The 19,099-nt window shown below is 38.1% G+C and overlaps 1 protein-coding gene and 1 long non-coding RNA gene across 5 annotated transcripts in view; one reads left to right on the top strand and one right to left on the bottom strand.

Moving 5' to 3' along the window:
- Positions 1-19,099, bottom strand: part of CPQ (carboxypeptidase Q) — a 580,759-nt gene that overhangs the window by 55,730 nt on the left and 505,930 nt on the right. The gene's annotated exons all lie outside the window — the stretch shown is intronic.
- LOC102500377 (uncharacterized) lies at positions 2,889-16,433 on the top strand. Of its 2 annotated transcripts, none has more exons than XR_336410.2 (4): positions 2,889-2,968; positions 14,529-14,591; positions 15,318-15,438; positions 16,191-16,433. It is a non-coding gene; the product is annotated as an uncharacterized LOC102500377 (long non-coding RNA). The 2 variants fall into 2 exon arrangements; XR_003546657.1 differs by having other exon boundaries at positions 16,010-16,433.

The following is a 19,099-nucleotide window of genomic DNA, read 5'->3' as shown; positions in this document are numbered from 1 at the left end:
TTTTTTTTTTTTTTTCTTTTTTTTTTTTTTTTTTTGAGAGATTTTTGCTACAGGGTGCATGAACTCACTGGAGAGATAGAGAGACAGAAAGACAGAAAGCAAAAAAATCACTCCCCAGCAGGGATGTCTATGTCACAATTCCTTTTTCCCTATTCTCTTCTTGGGATTTTGGGCATACACGCATGCACATGCATCCAGCATGAGTTTTAAGCTCCCTGGTCTGGGACTTGAACTGCGGTTGACCACCTGGGAGTCCAGAACCTTAACTATTATGTCACTTGTTGACCCCCTCATGGGAGATTCTTAACAACATTGCTTGAATACTGCTGATCCAGGGGTCTTTCCAAAGACCAGTTGACATTAAAGAGAGGATCATAACATTCCACCCTGCCTTCAGTTCAAAACATATGAGGGGTAGTATTGGTGGCAAATGTTTAAATTATGAGTCACCTAGCAAAACTTTCAGAAGGGCCCCTCTTAGTTTTTATTGACTATAAAACAAGCAGATTTCCAGCACAAGAGGATGCAGTTTTTTTTCTGATCATTTGAAACCAAACTGCTGCTCTTAAGCCTATGGTGGGATAGGGACTGAGGGTGGAGGGGACTGGTATTATTAGCAGATGAAAAGGAACTAGAGATTATTCTTTTTTTTTTTTTTTTTTTTTAGAGGTTTTCACTATAGGGCGCGTGTGCTCGCCAGACAGACAGAGAGAGACATAGAGACAGAAAGCGAGAAATCACCCCCCAGGGGGGATGGTCACACCACAATCTCTTCTCCTCCATTCTCCTCTCGGGATCTTGGGCACACACGCACACGCGCCCGGTGTGAGTTTTAAGCCACCAGGGCCGGGACGCGAACCGTGGTCGACTATGAGGGAGTCCAGCGACAAAGCCATTATGCTAACTGCTGGTTCCCAAACTAGAGATTATTCTGATGTTAGCAGAATCTGCAGCCAGAATCAAGGTTTGATCTTGATCGAAGGGGAGAGACTACAGACAATATCCTGGATCATTAGAATTGCTTCTAAGGCTGTGCTTTTAGGAAAGATGTGAACACAAGAGTAAAGTTAGACAGAAGCAATGCAATTTTCTCATTTGCAATGGCTGTCTAAGCACTTAGGAGATATGGTAATATTACAATTTTGTTATAAATAGAAGGTCACCTACAAAAATTATTTTGAGCATGGTTTGGCTTTCTATTTTACAGCTGAGCCACAGGTGGTAAGCTTATTTTTTCCTCTGTATGTAGTAGTTTTAATTGAGCTGTTCTTATAAGGTACCTATGGCTAAAATTAATCAGGCTTGATAAAAAAAAAATAATGCTACAAACCAGCCTGTTATCCTAAAGCAGCATTTTTAAAAGCCAGGCTATACTTTTTGAATGCAAAAATCTCCCATAAACTAATAAAGGAAACAAGGGGGTGGAAGGTCCTGTGGTGACAGGGCTTCTACAAGAACCATTAGTGGTCAGCCACTCTAGTAGGTAAATCTCAATTATTCTCATTTTCACTTTTGAAACCGATAAGTTTCATTCTTCAACAATTGCACAATGCTTGAAAACTCACAGTGAAATCGCATATACTGGCTTTTAAAAAGTCAGTCTAGGTTATGCAGTCTAGGGAAGCAACCTGTGTAAAATTTCTTTTTAGAAAAGCCTCATTTAGGACTTGAACGTAGTATATAGGAACAAACAACGTGTACTTGCATTAAGTGAAGCCAATGAACCTTCCCCAAGTGGTCATCTTGAACACAGATGTTTAAAATGTGCTACAGATGTATGAATCAAGATATTTATATAATTCCATTAATCGAAGATGGAATCTTTATATTTTTACCCCAGTACCAGTTTAGTAATTAGTTGTGTAAAATTAATGTACTTACACGAAATTTATTAGCATAGCTTTGATGACTACCATTTCTTCTTTATCACTAATATTTTTAGGACAAACACAAGTGTAAAATGTTGTCAAAAAAGTTCTTTTTCTTTAGAAATTATAATACGAAGAAAAAAGGGTGAAAAAATAGCCATTTTTCTCTTTTGTTTCTCTTTGCTTTTAACTTCTGATGTAAAATGTTTAATAACTGAAAGTCACATGTCCTTTGATAACACAAATATATTTTCAATATTATCTTTTAAACTGTGCTTGAAAACTGTATGAACAAAATAACCAGGAATATCTCAAGTTGATAAATGTATAACTTTTTTATAAACCAGATACTGTAAACAGACATTTTCTTAACCAGGTACAGATTCTGAATATAAAATATCCCATGTTAGCAATAACATTTTGTGGTTTTTAGTGAGATCTTTTCAAATTAATCTTTCAACACTCATATTGAGAAATCCCAGTTCTTGTCAGTTCTCACGTTTAATGACAGCCTTTTGCATTTGTAATGTTGAGGATTAGAGCAAGGTAATGAATGCACAAACTTGGCTAATTTAGCCTACCTTCCGTCCTCAAAATTTAACACAACTGGATTCCTGGTGGAAAACCTTTGTAAATTTAAAACTCTGTTTTAGATTTCTTAATTCACTATTCAAGATGTAATGCTAATTACCATTATGACAAAGAATTAAAATAAAGAAATGAGCCCGTCACTCTCTGGAGTGACTGCTCCTTGGGCAGGCGGAAAGCCGGTTCCTCAGTGGTGGTCCCTGGGCAGGGTATACTCACTAGGCAGTTGCCTGAGTGAGTCAGGAGACACAGGCTGCCTTGATTCCCCTTTGGATTTTCACAGTGCAAAGCCATTCCTTCTGTCCCATGCAATCTGCAGCCATTATCATAGATATGAGATGTGGCAAGACTTGGCAGGCCACCTAATTCCCCAGCCCTTCACACAGAATGCTCCTGTTGAATATTTATGAGGCAGTTGTTAGCAGGCTCCTGAGGAAGCAAGCCTATTAGCCATCCTGGTCACTTACCACCACCTTGGGGAGGGACAAACAACATCAAAGGAAACTTAAAACGTAAGTGGAAAGCTAAATAAGGAAGAAATGCCATACTTTAGACATCTGACTAATTGCCAAATAATGAGGTTTATTAAAAACTTTCATAGGACCTAGATTCTTCTTAGTTTGGGGATCAATAGAAAGGGCTCTGACCTATCCTGGAGGTAACTTTCTCTCCTTTTGTGTAGGAAATTCGCAAAATGCACTTTTCTCATCCAGAGATAAAGTACACTTCTAAAGCTGATCTGAATGATTCTTGATTTAGGTACCATACATTTAATTATTATGAGATAGCACGGTGGTGCTTACTTGATTAACATAAGACAACACTCTCTGTGTTCCTCTGGGACAATGTAAGTTTTGCGAAATTTCAAGCTGGTTACAAAGCAGAAACTGGAGAGAGGATCTAGTACTATTTGATATATGGAATAATTTAGACACAAATCCAGATAAGTCAGCCACAAAGTGGATTTCTGTGTGGGAGGCTGGAAGTGTGTCTTGTATGATGAGGCTGCACTGGTTGCAAAGCCTGTAGGAGCTATTTTCACCATAATCCAAGAATGTAAAGACAGCAAAGGAAAATAGGCCTTGCAGTCGACAGAGTAGGTTTCAGACCTGCCCTACACCTCACAACACGTAGATAACTGTTCTTAGCCCAACTTAGCTTCAGTTTACTCACTTGTAAAACAGAATTAACAATACCGACTCATGAATATTAAGAGTAGCAGAGAAAATAATGAACATGATGCTTTTGGCACCTCATAGGGGTCAGTCTGAAGACCTTATAGATCTTCAATAAATATTAGCATTCCTTTCTCCTCTAAGCGCTCTATAGTTCATTTAAATAATCATTTCTAGAAGGCGCATAATTTAGGCATACAGCAAAAATTTTATTACAGGTAAATTTGCGTGGCTCTTAATGCAATCGAAATTTCAAAATAGTTCTAACCCACTGAACAGTAGAACAGGCTTCTTAAGAGCCAAGCAATTAAAATTGCTTCCTTCACATATTCTTGAGTTTAATAGCAAACTGATGCAAAATTTAATGCTGGAGAAGAGACACACTCAGGCATCCTGTTTTTCCCATCTGAGGGATGTGGTGGCCCAGAATTTAATAGCTTCCTCTTTCTGTAGAATTCTCAAAGCCCCTTACGAAGCTCCTCTTCAATAAACACTAAAGAATTTGGAGGTCACTTCTTCTCTCTCCAATATGGTGGTAATTAATTTGGATATTAAGCATAATTAAGCATTACAACATATTTGATAATTAAAGATTAAGAAACACCATTAACTACCATGGATGAAACCACTACTGAACTCAGTCTCAGTCTCAGCTATTTTTCCCTCCTATTTCTTCTTTCAGCCAGGAAATAACTCCTTCAGGTAACTCTTCTAGCATTCATTTAATCGTTTATAATATTAATAAGAGATGCTCATAATTTCCAAAAGCATTTTATCTCTTTTTATCTTTTTTGCCTTTATGAGAAAGAGCAATCGAGAAAGAGAGGGAAGAGGAGAAAGAGAAAAATAGACATTTTTGACAGGATCTTGTTAGACTGCAATCCTCCTGCCCAAGTTTCTCAATTAGTTAAGATTACAGGCACTTGAAACCTTGTCAGTCAATCTGCTCAGGTGAACCGAACCCAGGCCTTCCCACACAGGTTCCAGTCTCCCAAGCAGTGGTGCTTCTGCAACTGTGGTTGGGCCAGTACCTCATTTAAAAAAACCAATAATAAATATTGAATTGTCTGAAAAATGATGTATTTTTCTATTCAAAAATGTCTCATGACTTTTTTTTTATGACCCAATATTTTGATGAAAACTGGGACAAAACATCAATATTCTGGGTGTTGTTAAATATCCCAGGTATTAAAATTAAAGATATGAAATACCTGGATAGACAACTTGTAGATTCAGGTCCACTTTTCTCGGTACTAGGTAGGACCTTATTAATAACATATCACATGGAAGGAGAAATGCTATCTGCTTACCCATCAGGAAGAGAGTCAGATGAAAGAGCATAGCTGCAGACAGAGTCCCAGTGACGTATTGCTGCATATACCTTAAGTTCCAGTGACTTGTAATTACATATATCATTATTAAGAAATTTGACCCAATTTTGACTGAAGATTATGAAATTAGAACTAAAAAATATTTTTAAAAAAACAACAGAAAAAGTTAAAGAGAAGCCAAAAAATGTGCTATCAACAAAATAATAAATAAAAAAACCCCTAGAAATTGAAAGAAAGATTTATGGGTGGGTAGACGAAAGTGTTTATGCTCATTACCAGGCATGGTTCCTTTTCAGTGAATGTACACACACACACACACACACACACACACACACACACACAGGACATAATAAGGGAAAGAAAAAGCGAATGACTAGCTTCTTTACAAGGCACATAAACACATTCTCAGGCAAAATTAAACTCTTTAGTTCCAGGACAGTTAAAATGCACACACTTTGTAAACGTCCCTGAGGGCCTGTGAACCGAGGCACAGAGAGACACATGCCATAATATGAATGGCGTTGTATGTGCCTCCGTAATCGTCAACAGATGTCGTTTGCCAGAAGACGGGAAACATAGCTTCCACTTAACACTTGCTTTCTGGTGACTGACAAAGTGGGAGTCTTGGAGAAATGAAGGTTTGATGAATGAGGCATTCTGCTTAATTGTGCTAAATTGTTTAGTTCAAATTTTCATAAAGAGATTCAACAGTTGAGAAGTAGAGAAATCTTATCCTGATTCTATCAAGAAAAAAATTAGGGAGGGGTAGAAAGGAAATGAAAGAGAGAAACAAAAGAGCATATTGCCATGGGGTACGTAAACTGTATAAATCATGCATTTACATGGCTATATTAGTAGAAATTGAAATAAAATGGTTCTAAGACCAGATGTTAAAAAATATTAAGAAAATACATTCCTTCTCTCCTCAATTTGCTCCCTACATTTTAGTGACGTTAACCTATCAATATTTTTGAACAATTTAAAATCCATAGTTTAGTTATGTTAGTGTGATAACAAGAAGTTATGTACTGTTTCATCTCTTACTTGAAGAGACCAGAGGTAGACTGTTCCTCCATGCGAAATGCTCCTATTTTCTATTAAAAGCAATTTTCCTTTCTGGAAAAATATGGGCTTTTAGCCATAGAGTTTTAATAATTAAAAAAAGCTTAGTGCGATATTTTTCCCATTTCTAAATTGGAGAAGATGTATACTACATGGTTTTATTTGAATACATACTATCTTAATATTAATGTTTTGAGGTGAGGCTCCTTGCTGGAAGAGAATATTCAGTTAATCCATAGTACGTGGTCCAGAACTAGATATTGCCTGTGACAGTCAGAGTGCCACTCTGTGTCCTTGGCCACACACTAGTTGGCTTTTATACTTAATCTGCCCACTAACTTTTATCAACCTGTAAGCAATTTACTTTGGCTGAATAGGAACTATAAAGTGACCTCAAAATCCCCTGAGGCATTCTTTGAAATAAGAGTTAGTGATGTCGTCAATATTTACCTTTCTGTTCCTTTGCTTTCTTCTCTGAAGTGTTGCACCATGTTATGTTGAAGTGAGTCAGACTGCTTTCCTAAACAAGGCCTCTGGACCCATAAAGTAGCAGGCTGGTTTCAAGTGAATGCCAGCAGCTCCACCACTCCTTTTTGTAACCAGAAAACAGGTTTGCTAAAAACTAAAGGCCAGTGAATATCAAAAATACAACCACATAATAAGATGCATCTTTTGCAATGCTTCTTAGAATAGTCAAGTATGTGACCAGTCATCCTCTCTGCTGTGTCTAAAAATGTAAGGCATGATCATGGTAAGGTCTCTTCAACAATTTTTTTCAATATAAAGCTATTTAAAAAATCCTGAAAGACCAGCAGATGGCGTAATGAGTACATCGCTGGACACCCACATAGTCAACCATGGTTTCAGTTGCAGACTCATGCTGGGTGTGCATGTGTGCATGCCCAAAATACCGAGAGGGGAGTGAAAGAGAAGGGACTGTAGTGTGGTCATCCCTCTGGGGAGTGATTTCTCACTTTCTTTCTCTGTCTCTCTGGTGAGTGCACATGCCCTATAGCAAAAATCTCTCTCTCAAAAAAAAAAAAAAAAAAAAAAAAAGAAAAGAAAGAAAAAAAGAACCTGAACAACCACTTACGGACTGTCATCTGTGCAGAGTATAACTGACTTTCAAATCAAAGTCCTCATTTTACAGACTAGAAAACTGAAGTTTTCAGGAGTTAAACTTCAGTTTAACAATGTGTCAAAAGCACATTGTTATAAAACCATGAATTATATTCCTCTTTCTTTACTTTTTTTTTCTTTTAAGTGGTTTTTGCTATAGGGCACGTGTGCTCGCCAGAAAGAGAGAGACAGACAGAGAGATAGAAAGCAAGAACCACCCCCCCCCCAAGGGGGGATGGACACGCTGCAATCCCTTCTCCTCCATTCTCCTCTCGGGCTCTTGGGCACACACGCACATGCACCTGGTGTGTGCCATAAAGATATAAGTATTGAACTGCCCATGGTCATCATTTAGCCTTAAGGGGCAATGGGCCTGAGAGAATGAAGGTGCTATGAAAACAGAAGGTAAAATAAGCACTAGAGAGATAGAATGTGTGTTCTAACAGCATTCAGATGCTGGAATCTATGAGGCCAGATCCAGTTCTACCTTTCTTTGCCTAGATTCTCCATTTTTGCTCTACGTTGTATGAGTTCCATTTCTATAACAGTACTGTGGGAGTCTAGACTAATACAAAAATCTTTCTTTAATAACTAAAATAATAATAGTGGCTTATTGAGCATTAACTTTGTGCCAAGCATTTCACCTCAACCATTTTATTTTTATTTTAATATAATCTCATGGGGTAAGTATTAGTATCACTATTTTATTTATGAAGAAATTAGTGTTCTAAGAGGTTAAGTGCCTTGCCTAAGGTCACACAGCTACAAAATTTCTACATGATTCCTTAATCTGCATTCTTAATATCTAAGCTATGTTATACCCCAGGGTTCTCAATGCTAGCTGCAAATGAGATCACCTGGGAGCTTCTGAAACCAGGTGTGCTCAGGTTCTATCTCCAGAGCCTCTCAGTTTGCATAAGGACAGTGGGTACCTTCACGTGGGATACAGCTGAGTTGTACTCCAGGAGGTTGGAGGGCCAGGGGCTAAATAAACTTCTCAATAATTGGCGCTCCCTGGACTTGTGCGATTGCTGTGGCCCTGCAGCCAGACCAATTAAATCTAAATCTTTAGGAGTAGGGCCCAGGATTGGTACATTTTTAAAAGCTCTCCAGGTGATTTTAAAACGCAGTCAAGAGTGTGAACCACAATTATAAGCTAAACACTATCTTGAATTTATATGCACATTAACTAGGCCTGTACTAGCACAAAATGAAAAATACACACTTATTGGGGCAACTGATGTTAACATGCCAAGGGATGACAATGATCAAGGTATCTCAGGTAAAATCTTCTGTGAGACATAATGAGTCTAGAATCACTGAACTCTCTGGAAAATGGCTCTATTTCTGTGGTGCACTTTGTAGAATAGTACTGAAGGCATTACAACAAAATCTATGAATAACTTCATTCTGTAAACATGACATTGAGAGTAATTGGTAAACTAGTTCTGCAAAAAAAAAAAATGAGAATTCTGTAAAGAAGTGTCTAGGAAAAAAGAAATCTCACATAGGTCTAAACCTCAAAAGAAAAAAAACAAAACAAAACAGATAGTTTTGAGTACTGATAAAGTCCATGCCCTATTTCTACATTAGAGTCGTCCTCTCATTTGTCAGGAAGCTATTTAAGTTATTAGAATTAAAAAAAAAAATAGGAAGAATACTAAGGATACTGAGGACACACTGAATAACTAGTCCAATTATAGGCAATGGATAACTCAGGTCTCAAAAGCTCCATAACTAATCCGTTTCACGGAGCTCAACCATATTTGATTCATACAGTGTGAATTGGAAGGACAATTAAGACAGCAAATGTCATATTGTAAAAAGAAAGTTTAGTTAGCATGCAATCTAAATCTTTCTTATAAAAATGGGGTAATAGAAAGACTCAGTTCACTATGTTGGAAATCCCCATGAGGGGAAGTACAAGAATATCATGTTAAGTGGTCATTTTTAAGCTTTCATACTGACCGAAAGAAAGCCAATGAAATTACCCAAACTAGGGAGCCAATTGTATACGATTGGCAAAACTCATTCCTAAAGTAAAAAGTTCTTAGCTACTATTTCCTCAGTTTTACCTTCGTTTTATGACACCTCTTTTTGATATTTTCCTGTTGTTTACATAATCTCATATTTATTAAAATAATTAAATTGACAAGCATATTTTTAGCAGAGTACTTATAAAAAATGGGTGAAATGTCATAATGTCTTATTTGACTTAAAGGTTCAACAAACAGGCTATTTCCAATTAAAGTCAGACTTTATTTGTTGATATCTGGGATTTAGTACAACCACTGCCAATCACAGTACAGTGCTTCATGAGACTATTCCACTTTCTCTTCAACTAGAAGGCTGATTTTGGCAAAACTTTAAGTAGCAAAACATCCAAAAAAAAAAAAAATGCAACCTTACCAAACGATTGCTAGAAGACATGCAGTCGATCAGTGAGAGCTATGGATATATGAAGTTGGATCTTGTCTTGATCTCAAAGGAGGAAATCTGGGTTAGATGGAGCCTACCCAGTGGCTAGGACTGAGTGCCATCATGTCTCATTTCTGCTTAAAACCTTTGAAAGTTTCTTGCTGTTTTAAATCCTCAGACTGGCATTCAGATCTGAGTTGGGGTCTCAGGCAGTCTTTATCTATGATGATTTCCATAAATTAATCTAAATGTTGGCCAAACCAAACTATGACTATTTCAAGGACCCATTGTACTTCCTTGGTTTAGAGTTTTGCTCATTCTCATCTTCCAACATTCCACAAAACTCTCTTTTTTCCTGAAAATCAGGTGACATGCTACCACTTTTGTGATATCCTGGCAGTTCAATGCCTCTCTTGCCTGAACTCCTACCATACTTTTTCTTCCTGTGTATAAACCCTTCATAAATGCCTCAGAAGCAGGACTGTACTTCATGTTATATGTAACAGACCTTATATGTTAAATCTGGCTTCCTCACTTAATATCTTTGTGGCTTTGTACAATGAAAACTCCCTGAGCCCCAACTGTCTCATCTGAAAAGTGGTTACAGAATAGTAATGTGTATTTTAAAAAGGTTTTATGAAATTATATGAGATAATGTATGTAAAGCACCTAGCATAATACTTAACACAGAGTAGACTTCAATATATATTAAATTCTTTCCTTAAACCTCTTATCTAACTGCCATATAGCACTTTCTAGGTATTTCTCGAATGAATGAAACTGCAAAATTGTTTAAATCAAGCCTAAGAAGATAGAACAGGCAGTAGTACCCTGAGGCTCCAACTATTATACTCCAAGGTAATTAATAAATTCTTTCATAATTCCTATTTTAGTATCTTTCCCACTTTATAAAGAAAAAATAGAAATAAATGCTTAAACAGTTTAGGAATCAGTAGTTTGGGGTTTAAACATAAAATAAGAAAGAAGAAAATATTATCTTGTTCAGAGCAATCTGCATAACAGTTTAACAGAATTGTTACCTCTCCAGTGGACTATACTTACTAAAGACAAAAAGATCTACAAAACCAAACTGTTTTCAATAGCCATCCTGTTGGCAATTGTGTCGGTTTTGTTTTTGTAAGACTATTAGATGTGTGATGTGGGTTAAAGCAAATGAGTGATTATACTGTTCCATCGAGAACCAGGATTTTGGCAGTGAAAGGAGATACAAATATAACATCAGTGAGGTTAAGTGCAACCTTGTAGTTCTAAATATATTGAAATTGAATATATAAAATATAATTAATAATATTTTTCTTTAGAGGGAAAACAAACATGTTAACTAATTCTGTTTGCCAAAATGACCTGTAACAATGAGCAACCCTGTAGCAATAAGCATACTTAATGCTAAGACTCTAAATACTAAAAGAAACTGAATTCTTTGGAGAAATCACTGATTTTAGATCTGAAGAGGAAATGTCCTTTAAAACTCAGGAAGCAGCTGAAAGAAGCCTCCATTGGCCAAAGGTAGAACAATCTGAGCATCAATAACAATTACTTCAACAGACTAAAAAGCATCAAATATTTTAAAATCTGTCAGTTAATAATGACACAAAAATAAATCTATTAACCATCTTGGGAGGACACTAGGGAACCAACAGATGAGTTTTAAATTCAGTAAATAATGAGAAAGAATGGAATATTTATTTTACCTTTTTCAAAAGTTTATTTTTTGCATGAGAGATAAAGAAGAGGGAGACAGAGAGAGAGAGAGAGAAAGACTCAACAGGGTCTTCACTCTGAGGTCCACCCCCAGCCTCCACCAGCCAGGAGCACAGTATCACTGTCACACCATCTACCCTATGCTTGTGATACGAAGTAGAAAGAAGAAAATAACAGCAGAGTAATCAAATAGTTGATGAGCGTAATGTTCTTTTTTTTTTTTTGGAGAGGTTTTTTCACTATAGGGCGCGTGTGCTCGCCAGACAGAGAGAGACATAGAGACAGAAAGCGAGAAATCACCCTCCAGGGGGGATGGTCATGCCGCAATCCCTTCTCCTCCATTCTCCTCTCGGGATCTTGGGCACGCATGCACACGCACCCGGCATGAGTTTTAAGCCACCAGGTCCGGGACGTGAACCGCGGTCGACTACGTGGGAGTCCAGCGACATAGCCATTACGCTAACTGCTGGTTCCCCATAATGTTCTTTTTCACAGAACTATTTAAACTAATAAATAAAGGAGGATTAATAAGATATATCATCTAAAATATACTGCAATGAAATAATGGATCTAGGCAATAATCGTCAACAGCTACTATCATAAAAGAGAAACAATTAGACATCGCTCCAAGTGGAAATAGACAGTAACACCTAAAAAGTATTCTTGCCTACCCTCTCTTCACTGCCACTCCTGCCCCCCAAAAATCAAGCTTAAATCAGAGCAAGACTTCAGATCTAATAACTATCACTTCACAGGAAATACAAGGGATAGGGGAAGGCGGTAAATAATGTCATGGAAATGGAATCAGGACTAATTACTTTTTTTTTTTTTGTAACAAGTGGTAAGGAAAAAAGATGAAGGCTGAACCTTTGAATAAAATGAGAGTTTCAGGACAAATCAAGCAATTGCATTGTTTGAACATTATTGGGATCCTGGTTTAAAAAAGCAAAACTTTTTTTTTTGTTTGTTTGTTTTGCTTTTTTAAAAAACATGTAGAGAAAATTGGAAACATTCGAAAATGGATCATATATTGAATATGATATTAAGAAATCACTGTAAAATATTTTAGGTGAAATAATAATATTATAGCTTTGTATATAAAAATGAATCTTTACCTTTTAGAGATAGAAATTAAAATGTTTACAAGAAGTGATATGGTGGCCAAACAGTGGCACAGCAACAAGGCAACTGGGCCCACATGGGAAGGTCCTTCATTTATATCCAGAGACCTCCCTGAACATGCCAGGTTCATGTGTGCATGCCCGTGATCTGGGCTGGTTGAGGCTGAGGGAGGATTACAACATGGAGACTCTGTTGGAGGTGCCCATCTCATTTTCTCTCATGGAAGAAATAAAATGAAATGAAATGAAAACAAACGATGTTATGTTGGGAATTCACTTCAAAATACTCTGAATGTGGGAGAGCAGTTGGGGTATAAAAGTAGACAATACAATAATGACTACTAGAAGCTGGAAAGTGGGGGACTGGAAAAGGATAGAGAGACTTCAGTTTTCAACCTGAAATTTATGGTTAACAGGTACAAAATTATTTATCGGAATCATATCACAATATCCTCTTACTTATTACGATCATTAAGTGAACCAAATCACAGTCACTTCTCAATTGTGAGCTCCTGAGAGAAAGCACCATATCTTGTTACCTATTTATTTTTGACAGGATCTCACTATGTCATAATCCTCCTGCCTCAGCCTTCTGAGTAGCTGGGACTACAGGCACAATCCAGTATACCTGGCTTTCAGATTGGGCTGAGAATTAAACCCAGGCCTCCCATGTTGCCTAAGTGGCTAGCAGGAGCATCAGCCAGTGTGTGCTACTGCAGGGGGATGGGGTGGGGTGGGCATATCTTATTTTTGTACCCTACATAGTTTATACATAACATAGCTACATGTGGAATTAAGTGATACATAAGGAATCAGTAAGAGTATCTATAAAGTATTAAAAGAAACCTATAAAGAGTCAACTGCATGGGAAGGGAACCCAGAAGAGCTAACTTTGAAACCCTGAACAGGGTAGACAGACAAATAAAACTTCTCTAGGTTACATTATTAGAAGGCATAGGGAAGTAGGTCAAGAAACTAAAGTAGTGTCAAAGTGTCACCACAGTGCAGAAAACAGAGCTAGGGTATGCCATTCTCTGTTTTGTTTGTTATTTTTTTTTGAGAGGCTTTTGCTTATAGGGCGCATGCGCTCGCCAACCAGCCAGCCAGCCAGAGAGAGACAGAAAGACAGAAAGCGAGAAATCACCCCCCTGGGGGGGATGGCCATGCCGCAATCCCTTCTCTTTCATTCTCCTCTTGGGATCTTGGGCACGCACACACACACACCCGGCGTGAGTTTTAAGCCACCGGGTCCGGGACGCGAACCGTGGTCGACTACATGGGAGTCCAGCAACATAGCCATTAGGCTAACTGCTGGTCCCCCATTCTCTGTTTTTTTAAAGTAATTTTTCTAACCTGTTGCTACTTCCTTGAGCTCTGGTTTCCCTCCAGGTGCTCTGGCTTTGAGCCTCCTACCTGAGTGTGGTTCAGATGTGCCTTGGCATAAGCCTTATGGACTCTATCTAAAACACTGCCTTCATCATGTCCTCCTTCTACTAAGGACTGGTGCCCACTTTGCATCATCTACAAGAGTTTTCAACCTGAAATGTATGACTTTTTTTTTTTTTCCTAGAGATACTCAACTCTTCTCATCACGCACTTCTCTCCAAAATTAACTACCCAGTGAAGTTATTTTCTTAACCATCCCCTACAGGGACATCTGCCTTGTTCATACCATTTCTCCTACCAGGTCTGCCTTTCTCTATCATCTTCGTCTCTTCTGCTATTGCATAGTTTCCAATATCCAACCAAAACTCCCTTCTTTCAACTCTTTTCTATCTTGTGTGCTATGAGCTCCCACAGTTATTATTAATGTGTTATTTATCTTGGCACTGTCAAAACTTCCTTTAATTATCAGTTTTTCTTGTGTTCATCTTCTAATCACAACTAGTTGACAAACATTCATTGAATGCCTTTATGTGCCAGGTCATAATGGCGGTATGGATATATAAACGTGAATAAAATACTCTCTTGTTCCATAATCCAGTGAAGGAGATCCAATGTCAAGTGTATTAACTTTGAAGTGAAAGTGGGTACTTCAAACAATAGCTAAAGGCAACAAATTCTCTGTATAAGCCTCATCACTCTCCATATTTTTCTCTAATTTTGACTATTTCTTTATTACAGCCTGTCTCCTCCCACTGCCCCATACCTCCCCCATGATGTAAACACCACAAGGGGAGAGATATGGTAAGTTTTTTTCATACTCTGTCTTCAGTATGGAAACAGTGTCTGGTTTGTGGTAGACACTCAAATCATGCTTATTGAGTGAATGAAGTTGCCCCAGCCTATTTAAATGAAGGCCAAGGGCTACAGTCACGAATCAGAGAATACCTTTTTCAAGTTCTCAGTGGGGTGAGATCTGCTCACCACAGAGCATCGAGCTCTTCAAACACCACTGCAGAGAGTGTTTTCACCATAAGGGCAGGATCTTTTAATTAGGGACAGCAGGGGACATGGAACTGCTGCATTGCACTACTCTATCTGGTGACTTGGAAACATATGAGTCTGGGTTGACGCTGAACCCTCAATTTACTCAACACCACCATTCCTACTTGTGTCCTGATCTTCTTCTGTCTTGGAACATTTTAGATGAAAAGCCTTTGGAAATGAATACATGGAGAGTCTTAATTTAGTTCTGCTGAGTGCTACATGAGGATTGGACAGAAATAAGCAAGATAGAAAATATGTGAAATTCTGAGTAATCTGCATTCAATAGATTCAGTGGAGTCTGAATTATTGCAGAAAAGATGGGAGAAATTAAAATATGATTTTAAGAACAATTTAGTATGTAAGGACAGAGAACATATCAATAAAGCCCTGTTATTTCTAAAGTACATAATCATAACTTATGACTGTCAATGCATTGCAGATAATTAACTTCTTTGCATTTTCTTACTCTTCCTACAAACCTAGATCCTACTTACTCGGCATCTGACTCACAGACACTTTGTTGAAGACCATACACTTCTCAGGCACTGAGAATTCTGGGGGCCAACTCACAGTTATAAGAGCTGAGTGAGTGCTACGCTGAGAGGTGAGCACAGGGCATTATGCAAGCAGATCCAAGAGCTACTTACCTGAACTATAGAGATTAGAGAAGGCTTATGAAGGGGGGAAAGGAGTGGACTCATGAGTGAATAGGGATTTGCGGGGGAAGATACAGTCTAGGACAGGTCCAGTGGCACAAACTGTGAGAGCACGAGGACCTGCTAGGAACTTCATATAGACCTACATGGTGGAGAGAGAGCAAACCGAGGGACTGTGAAGGGGGGGCAGGCTGCACACTAGCCAGAGAGTGAGACAAAATGGTCTTGAATTCCATGCTAAGTAAACACCTTAGTAACACATCTGGAGATGATGGGGAGGCCACTGAAGGACTTAAGAAAGAAGCAGATTAATATGCATTGTTTCATGCTGAGAAAAACCATTTTGTACACTGTAAAGATGTACCATGATTAAATTAAGATGAAAAAAAAGAATAGAAAGAAAAAAATAGAAAAAAATGAAAGAAGCAGAACTGATCAGGTATTGTAGCTCCTCTCAATAGTTTATCCAAGAAAATACTTATCATTTTCTAAAGAATCCTACTTTTTCTCATGTATCAGGAACCTACATCTTTTGTTGGAGATTGAGTTCCACTCGACATAAGCCACTCTTTGTAATTACACTCCATTGCCGTTTCATGGTTTAGCCAAGGACAGGTGTCACAATTTTAACCAATAGGATTAAGGAGAAACTTGTTTTAAGGCTTCTGAGGAAAAAAAGAAATCCCTGACTTTTAAATAGGGATATCAATTAAGGACCACCTTCTCTTCCATTACTGCACAACGTGTGAGAATGTGTTATTTGGAACAAATGCAGCTATGTCAACACCATGGGTGACAAGCCTGAAGACAAGAGTCAACATGCTGAGGATGGCAACATAAAAAGATGTGACAATCCAAGGTCTGATCCAACTGAATGAGTAAATTAAGCACCCTGTAACAGCCCATTTCAGAGTTCTTCTAAAGTGAATTATAAAAATCCCCTTACTACCAATCTGAATTGAGTGTTCTGTTTTATTTTGCAGACAAAAGCACCCCAATGGATATGTTAATTTTCAAGTTAGAAAGTTCACTTTAGAAGCAGTGACCAGGGGACTAGGCAGAAAGGGTCTAGGTCGGCATATTATTAATAGTGAGAGGGTGATGGAGAAATCAGTGAGTTCTGATGAGAGAGGGCCTGTGGGGCAGAGAAAAAGGGAGGTTTAAAGAGAAGGAGGGATTTAGAGGAAGCAGGACTTGGGAACATTTAGTTGTATGTCTTGGATGATTTTGAGGTTTCTGAATCATGGGGACAATCAATGAAACAGGGGGCAGAAGAGGAGAAGGAGGAAAACACATGGAGGCTTGGTGGAAATGATGAGTCACAGGTTACCATACTTGTTTTGCAGCTGAGATAACCACGTCTCACTCACTAGTCTGTATAGTCTGTGAAGATAGGGATCTTGTTCTCTTCTTTACTACTCATCAAAAGTGCCATACAGCTGACTAATAACAACACATAGTCTACCATAAGCAAACAATATCAAATGATGAGTCACAGGTTACCATACTTGTTTTGCAGCTGAGATAACCACGTCTCACTCACTAGTCTGTATAGTCTGTGAAGATAGGGATCTTGTTCTCTTCTTTACTACTCATCAAAAGTGCCATACAGCTGACTAATAACACATAGTCTACCATAAGCCAACAATATCAGAAAAATGGTTGAATCTCAGTTCTGAAGCAGAGAAGGAAACTCTTGGCAGGTGTGGAATAAGAATCACCTTAGGAGGATATCTAATTATTTTTCATTAGTGTATTGTATATGGAAGAATTTCTAAAGACAGAAAATGTTCAAGAAGGATGTGCTTAGGGACATCCAGGAATCACAGATTCCTCATTACTGTCATACTCAGAATGAAATAAAATCCTCTTGTTCTAACCTGGGGCTCAAAATTGGAGAATCAGGCAAAAGTTTAAGATGCACAGACTCCCCACTATAGGAGTGAATGCAGACTAATGTAAATTCCTCTTAAATCACTTTAAACCATTCCTTGTACTGTCTGGGAAAATGCCAAGGAATGACTGCTCACCACTCTATGTATGAAAATCATTGAAGTACCAAAAGATATTATGCAACGTATTTTCTTTGTCTTTGCTCCTTTAAGGGAGATAATCTTATTGTTCTAGCTTTCCTAATTTATATCATTCCTCCATTATTGTTTACTCCTTTTCCGGCTCTCTTCTCAGCATCCTTAGTTTGCTCTTAAAGCAATCATGCTCTTAATCAAGAATTAAACTAGGAGGCCTATCTACAGTGGTATAAGCAGTGGGAGCTGTCGTGTGAGGCTGGGGTTGCAGTCGATCCAGTTCTGGGATCGACCTAACAGAGCCAGGCACAGTGCTGTGCACCTGTGACTAAGCTATCTGAGAAGCTGGGTCAGGAACAAGATGGTAAGTGAGGTCTTGCCAAAAATATCCTCTCTCATGAGCCCAGCTGGTGGCGTGGTGGTTAAGAGGCTGGCCAACTGAGTGGGTTGAGTCCAGGACTCAGCGGCTTGAAAAACACATCAGGGGTGTCTCTGTGTGTGTGTGTGTGTGTGTGTGTGTGTGTGTGTGTGTGCGTGCGTGCGTGTGTGCCTGTGTGTGTATGTGCCCAAAAATCTCAAGAGGGGAATGGAGGAGAAGGGATTGCAGTGTGGCCATCCCCCCTGGGGAGTGATTTCTTGCTTTGACTCTCTGTATCTCTCTGTTTCTCCACTGGCCACAAGCACCCTGTAGCAAAAATTTCTCTAAAAAGAAAAACGTTTCCCCCAAAGCCTTGTACTTATGTTGATAGTGACCCTATCCATCACAGATATCATCAGTGGGCGAAGGACATCTCTCTTGTTTCAAAGATGATCCTTTTGTAAATTCATCTATATATATTTTATAATTAATAAAAATAATGTTGACTTTTAACTGTATCTATGCTTTTCATTAGTATTTTGATATTCCATATACAAGGAACATTTGAAAAAAATTGGGGGCCAGTCATCATATGGTTACCTCAGATTATAGAAATTGAATAGACCTAGAACATGATAGGGGCTCCATAAATGTTTATTGAATTGGAAGAAAAGAAAGAAAACGAGAAAGGAAAGCAGATAAAGAAGAGTGTGGAAATATTATTTCTCATTAATTTTTCCAAAATTAGATAAGCAGTTATTTAAATCATAATTTAATTTCTATTTTGAATCCTGCCGTTACGCTTCAGTTATTATCATTTGACAGATATTCAAGAACACAGGGTACACAATGGGTCTACTTTTATTTTCTTTTTAAGATTAATTACGGCTCTTCATCTTTTTCTACAGCTCCTAAAATTTTCAGTAGGTAACAAGAGTTATAACATAAGCGCTCCATTATTTCTTCCAGGAAAAGCCCAAATTGAAAATATCAAACATAGCTCCAAAGTAATAAGGGGAAGACAGCAATAATTTGGTTTCATCTTACAATACACTAAAGGAATGAAAAAGAATTCCAGGAAACATTCACAGTAGTCTAAAGAAACTACTAACTTTATATAAACCTTCCCAGTCTGCAGAGGTAGAGAGGGGAGAGAAAAAGAATGTGAGAAGAAACAAGTAGTTATTTACAATAACAAACTCCTTTCTCCCAGGGGTAAGTTAT

This window comes from Tupaia chinensis, unplaced genomic scaffold (assembly GCF_000334495.1).
Source record: "Tupaia chinensis unplaced genomic scaffold, TupChi_1.0 Scaffold138407_1, whole genome shotgun sequence".
NCBI classification, from domain to species: domain Eukaryota; kingdom Metazoa; phylum Chordata; class Mammalia; order Scandentia; family Tupaiidae; genus Tupaia; species Tupaia belangeri.
This window is presented reverse-complemented; position numbering and strand designations above follow the sequence as displayed.